Raw genomic sequence first — 11,078 nt, forward strand, 5'->3', positions numbered from 1 at the left:
TGTTGTAGCCTCAAGAACTCTATCTTCTCCTCCTCTTTCTCTCTCTATAAATCTTGCTAAGATGAGATATGATATGTTATGTGTGGCTTCCCTCCACTTCTAGACATCTTCCCCTACCAAACAAGGCTCAACTCCCCACCAAAAGACATCTCCAACCAACCCATAAAGATAGAAATCAGAAATGAGGGAATCAAGGTGCAAGTGGGCTGAAGTGATGGATCCCAGAGAGCATTCTACTCAAAGTTCGAGCGCTCTAAATAAGCACTTCGAGCGCTCGAAGTTTGGGCAGAATGCTCCCTCCTCTTGACCCGCTTTATACTACTTTGGTAAAACAGCCATAACTTTCTGCTCCGAATTCCAAATGACAAACCGTTTGAAGATTTAGAAAGCTAATTCAAAGCTCTAAATACACTATTTTTAATGGAAGTCTAGTTCTCGAGTTTGATAGGTCAAAAATGGCAACCAAAGTCAGATTCCACTGCTGCCAGAACTTTAGCCTTGAGCACATTGCTATTCAAAGATTGAACAAAACATCATTTTTGCTCCTTTTTGGCCAATGAACCTGAAAATATATAAAAACGTGCAAATTAAGATAATCTATATAGAATAATCGAATAATGGACTTAACTAATGCAGCTAAGGGCGCTTGAATATGCAATATTTGGCGCTTATCACACCCCCAAACTTACATTTTGCTAGTCCCTTAGCAAAACTAAAATGAAAAACTCAATGAAATGACAACAATGGGAATGCTACCACAAAAATATCAACCATGGCAAAATGAAATATATACATAGCTCAAATATAACTCGAAATAGATACAGGACTGGAGACGGGGTCATTGAGTAGACTACCATGCATATATGAAGCATTGATACAAAAATTGGCTAAACACATTTCAATATATATGCATCAACATCCTAGTCCATATAAATAACTCGATCATCATCTCTTGAATGGAAATTAACTCTAGCTTCAGTGAAAGTGGATTGGATTCACAACATAGGCTTTTACTTTCTTTTTCCAATTTTAAGACACAAGTCTTCAAATCATTGAATTCCCTTTTAAATGAAGTCCCTAAGGCATGAATTTATTTACAAAACAACTTTTGTTACTTGTTGACAATTTATTATAACTCAAAAATGATACATAAAATGGTTGTGCAATGCTGAAATCCTTTAAGCTTTCTAACCAACCTATGTAGCAAGCGTTAGGCCAACAACTCCCAAACCAGATGGCTTTAGGGTGCTGAGTGTAGAGACACTCCTAGGGCTTAATAGCTCGAATTGGCAAGGCTACGAACTCCAACGAACCATGTTCATTACAATATATATATATATATATATATATATATATATATATATATATATATTTTGAATGACCATGCAATGTCTAAGTCTTTTAAGCTTTCTAACCAGCCTATGTAGCAAGCGTTAGGCCAACAACTCCCAAACTAGATGGTTTTAGGGTGCTGAGTGTAGAAACACTCATATGGCTTAATAACTCAAGTTGGAAAGGCTACAAACTCAAACTGGTCATTATTTTCTTTTTCATTCTTTTTTCTTTTTTTTTTTCTCTTTTCTTATATATATATATATATATATCATGCCAAAGGTATCCATCTATTAGGTTCATCAATTCAGATTAACTAGGTCACGATCAAGGTTAATCAAGTTACATGCCTCACGGTTAAGTTTCCAATGTGCATCTGTGCATTGTGAAGCATAAAAGAGTGTAAAATCCAGCGAGAATCTAATTAAGACATTTATATAGATTAATTTGAATCCACATGATCATTTTAAATTCACATTTTTCTTTATTTTCAAAAATTCACAATTGCTTCTATATACAAGGTATTAAACATATGCTTCATCTCCAACAAGTTTCAAATTATACTATCATTGCTTAGCAAAAATGTGGAACCAAAATTGCAATATTGCACCCCGAAACTTGAATGACACATTGTCCTCAATGTGTGAGACAAAGATATATAAATAAAGGGCATAGGGGATAAAAGGAACAAAAATACCAGGTGGACTAACGAAGGCAAGGGTTTCTATCTATGTGAATGCGCAAATGTTTCCCCCAAACTTGAAATGTGCCACCTGAAATAGGACATGAGGAAAAGGCAAAAACAACTACAAAAATAGTAACAAACAGTAAAACATGGAAGGAAAAATGATGAATAGAAGATAACAGAAACGCTAGAGAATTTTCATTCAAAATGACATAATTACAAAAGGAACTGAAAGTCAATCATGTCTAACCAGAGCAACTTGTGCATAGCACAGTCCTAAAGTTTAAAAGTAAAACAAAACAAAAAGGAAAAAAAAATACATATGCGAAACAAAACGATAAAGTCCAACACTGGCAACTATCTACGGGGCCGGGGGAAAACGGGCGAAGATGTCATTGAGGAGAGAATGAGTCTCACGTCGTTCCTCCTATGCCACGCGACGGTCCTCCGCTGCAACACGGCGGTCGTCTGCAGTAAGACGGCAGTCTTCTTCGACACGGAAGTAGTCCTCACGCACAGTCCGAGTGTAGTCTGCCAAAGAAATCTCAAAATGATCCATCCGCTCATGATGACGGGCAAGACTAGCTCGGATGAAGGCCTGGTCCGGCGGAAGATCAACAGGAGGCTCGTCCCATTCAGCATCCTTCGCCATGGGGTCATCCTCAGAAAAAGGAGGAGATGGAGAGTGGGGCAATGGAGGAGCAGCGAGCCGAGGGTGCCGAGAATGGCTTAGAACATTGGTCCACCGGCGGAGAGTAAAAGTTTGAATCTTTTTGCCTCTCGGTTCATGAGGAGGAACAATGAAGCCTTTGTGCTTCAAGAGCTAGATAACGAAGAATGGCAATGGCAAGGGCCAATTTTTAAGACGCTGCTGCCATGCACTGATACACTCGTCCCAAAACTGCATAAATGTGTCCTAAATGAGCTCCGGGACAGAGAACCATTTGCCTTGGTCCATGGCATACAAGGCTTGCAACATCAGGCCTCAGCGCTCGGTGCTGTGCACCAAGGGGTAAACATTATGCTTGAGAACAGAGACAAGGAACCAAACTCGCTCCGGAAGGGTGGATTTGAGGGTAAAGCTCCGGGGTCGATGAGGGTTATCCACGTTGCAAATGGCAGTAACAACCTGCTCCACAGTTAAAGTATCCGGTTCCTCATATAAAGGGAGATTCTTATGATTGACAATGTCATCGGGGCACTCCAGAGGACAGCCGGAGACTGCCACTATGTCAGCAAGAGTGAAGGAAAAAGGGATGCCATCAATGGATATGGTGAGAGAGACCGGCGGCTCTTCAGGGCAATTAAGATTCTGGAAGAAGAGCCGCACCACACGTGGGTAGGTGAACTTTGCAACTGGATGGCAAATGTGCTGAAGGCGCCGGTTGACTAATTCCGCAGCAGCCCATAAAGTGGTGGGAAGAGTGTCAAAGACACCCGTGAGCGAGAAGAGAAGCTCATAATTGAGCTTTTTGTCGAGCCAAGGGGCTTGGGGCTACTCATAAGGAATGACGGGAACATCCTCAGAGGGTCTAAGACGACGAGAAGGGCCGGCACGAGACATTTGGAGAGGCAGACGTGGTTGGGGAATTTTAGCGAGCACCTGGCATGCACCAAGAAAGAGAGAATGTGAGAATGAGAGGAATTGATGAAGAAACCCACAAAATTTTAGACACAATGATCTCTATGGTAGAGTATAGCAATAATCACAACCAAACTCCAAAGATTTGATGCCCATACTCCTCAAATGTAACACAAATGGAACAAAAAGATTGAAGAAAAAGAGGGAAGAGACATACCTTGAAAGAAGAATAGAGAGAAGCGCAGATGGAATGAGGAGGAATAGAGGGGGTGATGGTTATTTATAGGGAAGGATGTACAGGAAGGAGAGGAGTGAAATGGGTAGATGAATTATGGAAGGGAGGGGAAGTTGGAAGGGTTAAGGTCGTGGGTTGTTGGTGAATGAAGGAGAGTAGTGGGATGGGTAATGGAGGAAGAGAGGAAGTTGGAAGGGTTGAGGTCGTGGGGTGATGGAAGGAGTGTGGGGGTGGAAGGGAAGTAATGGAAGAGAGGAAGTTGAAAATGGAGGGAGGAGGTCTTGGGTTGAGAGACTGGAAAGACGTGGGAAAGAGAGAGTTCAGATTTAAAAAGGAGGGAAGGAGAGTTTAAGCCCTTGAAGTTAGGCCTTCGAGCGCTCAAACTTTGGGCAGTGAGTTTCGAGCGCTCGAAAGGGACACTTCTAGCGCTCGAAGTTTGGACAGTGTGTTTTTATAGACTTTTGAGCGCTCGGAGTGTGTCTTCAAGCGCTCGAACTTTAGGCAGTAGGGAATGGGATACTGCATGGATCTTTCGAGCACTCGAAGTGATGTTTCGAGCACTCGAAAACTTGACAGTGAGCATTTTGGAACTTTCGAGTGCTCGAAAGAGATGTTTCGAGTGCTCGAATTGCAGGGCAAAACTTTTCTAAGCCCTACGAATGCTTGGATTGAAATCTTTGCTGCATGGTATCGACAACAAGTTCAGAGAGTGCCAATGAAGGACTTAAATGTACGGATGGACTTGGGAAACTTTGAACAACCAGTGCATTGAAAGAAGGAGGTTATGCACAAGATTACCATGTCGAAAGACCGATGAAATTGCCGGATAGAGCTGAAAATTTCTGGGAATGAAAACAAAGGTTGCAGAAGGCCTAAGAAAACCAATTTGAATTTTGGACAACAATTTAAGATAGTTCCAGATAAGGTTAAATTTTGGCGTTCCTTAGCAATTTCCCAGAAAATTTCAAAGCCCAGGCAATTGAAAATTAGGGAAGCGTGGAAATAGAAAGAATTTCTTCCCTTGGATGCTAAATTTAACGTCGATAGCTAGACGCACAAGATCAGGTTAGTCTTCATTACCCTATACCATGTCTCTCAAGAGAGTCAAGTTTTCCTAAATAAGAAAGTTCTTTTAGACGCGGAAGAAAAAGAGCTTAAAGAAAGAAATTGAAAAGGGGTAAAGGAAAGACCTCAACCCACTCTTCTTCCTCAATGAAGAACTTTGGATTATTTAGGGGCTGTTTTGGATGATGAAAAGGTGGATCAAGTGAGGAAGCAAAGACTTGTGAAGGGTCATATTGAGCACGGGAATACTTGACAAATTATCCTTCAGACTTTCAACATCCTCCTCACACTTATCCGGCGGTTCGGGCTCAACAGCTTGAGATAACTCAAGTGAAGGAATGAGAGGAGGTGCAAGCTCCCAAGAGAGGGATACATTTGATGTTGCCCAAGGAAGAGAGTGAATGGGTGGAGGAATATCAAGCAAAGAATTTACCTCCCAAATAGAATTGTCAACATCAAAATCCTCACAATTGAAATGAGCCAAGTAAGCTTTTAAAGGATCCTCCATTGAAGGAGGTGTATCAAGTGAAGGATTCTTAAGGGGCTGTTTTGAATTTTTAAAGGAGACAATCTCTTTGTCATTATTTTCCTCATTTTGAACCACAAATTCTTCATTTTTTTGTGTGGCAACAATTTGATCTTCAACCACAATTTCTTTATTTTCACATGTGGTAACCATTTGATCATTCTCATGATGAAAGTTACTAGGAGTAATCTCATTATTCATAGAATTTTCTTTTGGATTGGCCATAAGTTCAATGGGAAATTCTTCTTCCTTTTCATGATTTAGAGCATTAACCATTTGTTGAATTTGGGCAATTTGGTCATCTAACTCAACTCTTGATTAGGAATGAGAATAGGTGATGGATTGCATGCTAACAATATCATCCAATATTTGCTTGTTGGAATCCATCATTTGCTTGTTGATAGACTCCATCATTTGTTTATTTGCAGCAATAAACCCATCCAATTGAGATGGTGGAAAAAGAGAAAAGGGCTGGAAATAATGAATATTGGGTTGAAATTTGGAGTGAAAATGTTGCCCATGAGATTCTGGGGCTGAATTTCCCATGTCATGCCACAAGAAGTTTTGATGATCTCCCCAACCCGAGTCATAACCATTGAAGTATGGATCACTACCCGGTTCAAAGAAGTTTGCATTTGGTTGCTCTCGATAGAAATCTGAGAATTGTCCCGGTGGAGGACAATCTCTTGTATGATGTGTATGACTAGAGCAAAATGCACAAAACTCATGTGGTGTGTAAAATTGAGTTGGAAGATAATGACCCTCCATCTAGGACTAATTCAGCCACTTGTTTAGATACATTAAGATAAATTCACACAAAATATATACAACACAAACAAGATACACAACAACCCTTCACTAAAACATCCACATGTAATGATCCATTTCTCCTCAATTATCAAGACAGAATTTAAATGGCCACGACAAGGACCGATGCTTGTATACGAAATTTAAATAAGATAATAGCCTCAACAAGGGCTTCAAAACTAAATTATCACTAAATTTAACACATGCACAATATTCACAATGTCAAAACTAGAAGGTCAAGAGATTTACCTGGGGTCCTCTAGACTTACAAATTAGCTAGCTTTCCCTTGGTGAGCTTCAAGTCCCCAGAGTCTCACAATAACTTACAACACAACAATGGTCAAAACCACACAAGGAAATATTCACAAAACACAATATTAACAATCAGACCAAAGTTCACCCTAGAACTTCGGTTGCTAAACCGTTTGCAGTCCCCGGCAACGGCGCCAAAAATTGATCGGTTGAGAATTCGATCTATAATAAATCAACCTTCGCAATAGCACGAATCATTGTAAAATAGGGCTATTGGTCGGGTAAGTCGAACCACTGGGACTGCGCTAATCTATGGCAACCTAAGTGTCTAGAGTCTTTTTAGAATGATAGGGGTGTTCATAGAGGATTTTTTGGTTGTCACTTAAGCTATGAAATTAAGGTGCATAAATTAAAAGTTTGCAAGAGTTTAAGGGAGATGAAATACAAGTAAAGAGGACTAGGGAAGTGAATCTGCCTCCATCCCTATACACATGCTAGATTAGAGCTAAATTGGGGGAAAACAATATATATTATGGTCATAATACATAGCAACACTTGGTTGCTATAATATCCTCAAGAAGTTCATTAAATCTGAAGCAAGCATGATCCATCAAAGGTTAACATGTTTAGACTACCTAACTAAGGTGTAGCTTAACCACATTTACTTAAATGAAAGACTATCAAGCCCTAGATAAAATGATGAAGCACATAAAGGTAAGAAATAAGTATAAATCATCAAAGGTTTCACCTAAGCAATGATCTATCAAAGTCCTTATCAACATGCCATTAAACCATTTCATAACCTTGCTTCCATTCTCACCATGAAAACTTAAGCAATATGATTAATATAAGATATCATCTAAAACAAGATAATCAACTTAAAGAAATCATCCATACATACATCAACATTCATTACAAGAAATAAAGTGCTCTTGGTTATGAAAAGACCATAGAATATACATTTTAATCCCCAAAATATAGCCTAAATAAGAACATGCTTATAAGAGAGGGGCCTCATCACCTCCCTAGATAGAGGTTTAGTTACCCATGGGAGCCTTAGAAGAAGGAAGAAGCTTGGTCTCCATCCCCATTTTCGAGCTCCTTTGTTGTAGCCTCAAGAACTCTATCTTCTCCTCCTCTTTCTCTCTCTAGAAATCTTGCTAAGATGAGATATGATATGTTATGTGTGGCTTCCCTCCACTTCTAGACATCTTCCCCTACCAAACAAGGCTCAACTCCCCACCAAAAGACATCTCCAACCAACCCATAAAGATAGAAATCAGAAATGAGGGAATCAAGGTGCAAGTGGACTGAAGTGATGGATCCCAGAGAGCATTCTGGTCAAAGTTCGAGCGCTCTAAATAAGCACTTCGAGCGCTCGAAGTTTGGGCAGAATGCTCCCTCCTCTTGACCTACTTTGCACTACTTTGGTAAAACAGCCATAACTTTCTGCTCCAAACTCTAAATGACAAACCGTTTGAAGATTTAGAAAGCTAATTCAAAGCTCTAAATATGCCATGTTTAATGGAAATCTAGTTATTGAGTTTGATAGGTCAAAAATGGTGACCAAAATCAGATTCCACTGCTGCCAGAACTTTAGCCTTGAGCACATTGCTATTCAAAGATTGAACAAAGCATCATTTTTGCTCCTTTTTGGCCAATGAACCTGAAAATATATAAAAACGTGCAAATGAAGATAATTTATATAGAATAATCGAATAATGGACTTAACTAATGCAGCTAAGGGCGCTTGAATATGCAATATTCGACGCTTATCAAGTAGTAGGTAAACCGAGGTCCTTAAACTTTGGTAAAGTGTTTTGCTACAAAATTGAGCTCACTTGCTCAGTTAAAACCACTTTTCTTGGTGCTTGGCTCTTGTTCTTCCGCTTATGGGTGCACAAGTCTTCTAAGAATTTGGTATAAGCCGGAATTTGCTTGATTGCATCCAAAAGTGGAAGATTAACTTTCACTTGCCTAAACATTTTCATGATTTCATTGGTTTTTGCTTTTTGCTTGTCTTTTGAAATGGATCATTTTAAGGCATTCAGAAATGGAGCTTTTAGCTCAAACACTTTTTTAGCATTTCCTTTTGAAAACTCTTCAACACAAGAATTTTTCAAATCACTTTGTTTCAAATCATTTTTCAACAAAATCTGTCCAAACTCATTTTTCGGCAATTCTTTCTTCAAATCATTTTCAAAATCATTCTTCAAATCACATTTTGAAGCTTTCTCATTCTCAAGATCATGTATATGCAATGAAGGAGGAATGGGATGTGAAACGGGACGGATGACAACTTAAGGTTGCACCGGTTCACACTCTTCATTAGACATTTCAACTTGATTGTCTACAATCCTACCACTCCGCAAGGTAGTCACCGCATTAACATGCTCAATGGTGTGGCCTTCCAATGAGGAATGGATTTCCATAACACATTGTTGCTTAGGTGGGGCATTCATAGGCATCTTTCCCTTCTCTCTTGCATTAAGAGTACTTACTATTTGCCTTACTTGGGTTTCTAGCTTCGCAATAGATTAAGAGTGGGAATGAAACAATTGTGTGTTTGTCTCAAGAGTGCCCAAAGCATTCAAAACTTTTTCTTCAAAGGTGGGACTTCTAGCATTTCCTTGGGAATAAGATTGGTTAGGAAAATGAGAGTTAGCAAATTGATTCCCTTGTGATTGATAAGGTCTATAACCTTAGGATCCTTAGTTTTAAAATGGAGGTGGAATGTACGTACTTCCCTTGAAAACCGCCTTGGGAAAGGTTTGAGCCCTCTCCTTGATTTTTCCAAGAGAAATTCGGATGATTTCTCCAACTTGGATTATAATGAGTACCAAAAGGATTGTTCCCTTGGTTCACAAAAGCTGCATTGACTTGTTCATTAGGTTCATTTTGCACTTGTCCGTGAGGACAATGAGAAGTAGAATGAAGAACACTAGAACAAGTCATACATGTTTCATTTGATGCACGATGAGAATGGTTAGGGAAGGAAGATACTTGGTTCACCGAGTTTTAGTTAATAAAAAATTGATCAAACCTTTGAGATAAAGACTTCATTTCGGCGGCTATTTCATTTGAATGGTCGACTTGATGTAAGCCAACACTCTTCCTACCTTGTGAATTTCTACCATTCTTGGATGATAATGTTCTATGTAAAGAATTTTCACTCATGTTCTCATAAAGACGCCACATGTCATCCTCATGCCTATCAATGTATGAGCCACCCATGGAAGCATCAACTATGCCTTTGTAATTGTTCAATAAGCTCTCAAAGAAATATTAAACTAATTGCCATTTGGGCATGTCATGATGTGGACATTTCTTAAGCAATTCATTAAAGTGTTCCCATGCCTCATGAAACGTTTCTCCATCCCCATATGAAAATTCCTGAATTGAGGTTCTCAAGGCATTGGTCTTAGAAACCAGATAGTACTTCTTCAAGAATTCTTGTTGCATTTCTGCCCAAGAAGTGATTGAAAAAGGCCTAAGATTGTTAAACCAATACTTTGCCTTGTCTTTTAAGGTGAATGGAAAAAGTTTGAGTCTTAAGATCTCTTCCGGCATGTCCATATATTTTACGGTGGAACATACTTCTAGAAACTCATCCAAATGCTTGTAAGGTTCTTCACTTGGAAGTCCATGATAGTTAGGAAGCATTTGAATGTTTTATGGCTTAATTTCATAGTGATGTGCTCTAAATGGTGGCAATTGAATGCATATGGGTGCATTGTATTCATTAGGCACACAGTGATCTCTTAAAGCAAGTAGAGGATTAGCAATTTGAGGTGCAACATGGGCACCTTGATTTTGATTTCCTTGAATGATAGGAGGTTGTGGAGCATACATTGGCCTTAGCATTCCAAATGGAACATGGTCTTGTTGTTGTTGTGGTTGGTAAATGAATGCCCTAGGCATGTCTAATGGTGCTTATATGTTCTCATGATGCACATTTGGATGGAGGATACCTTATTGATCTATGTGACCAAGGTCCTCTACATGCTCTTCATTATGGCTTTCCATTGATGTAATGGATTGGGTAGAACTATAACTTCCTCTTCGCCTAGGATTTCTAACTACGGATTCAAGATGCAAATCAAGAGGGACAAGAGTTGGTCTTAGTGATCTACGACCATGCATGCACAATGTAAAAACACACAAACACAATGAATGAACAAACACTTCGACTTCACAACAATTCAATGAATCTTCCTCCATAAAAACTTAACCCTTACTCCTTTGCTTTAACAATAATGATGCAAAGAACAATTTAAAATGCCTTCACGCGGGCTCACGATTTATCTAAGAATTTAAAAACAAGCCTCCACGCGGGCCGACGATTTAACTAAGTGATTGAGTAAGAAAAAGCTCACAAAGGTCCTTTAGCACTTCAACTCCAAATTTAAAGCTTAGCTTAGCAATTTTTTTCTTTTAAATTTTTAGCATTTTTCCTTGCTTGCTTAGCTCCTTTGCTTGGTGGCACCTTTGCTTGATCCTAGCTCAATGCTCCTTGTCAAAGATGAACAAACACAATAAGTAATCAAAAGAAAAATAAAGACAAAGTAAAGACACGATCAAAAGAGTACTAATT

General features: G+C 39.2%; 1 pseudogene; it reads left to right on the forward strand.

Annotated features, from left to right (window-relative positions):
* The first annotated feature begins 9,791 nt into the window (after positions 1–9,791).
* On the forward strand, positions 9,792–9,890 carry LOC132272166 (small nucleolar RNA R71; annotated as a pseudogene).
* Positions 9,891–11,078: the final 1,188 nt, after the last annotated feature.

The sequence above is a fragment of the Cornus florida genome, unplaced genomic scaffold (genome assembly GCF_030987335.1).
Source record: "Cornus florida cultivar Cherokee Brave unplaced genomic scaffold, ASM3098733v1 CherokeeBrave_3.0.0_Hap2_Chr08, whole genome shotgun sequence".
Taxonomy (NCBI): Eukaryota; Viridiplantae; Streptophyta; class Magnoliopsida; order Cornales; family Cornaceae; genus Cornus; species Cornus florida.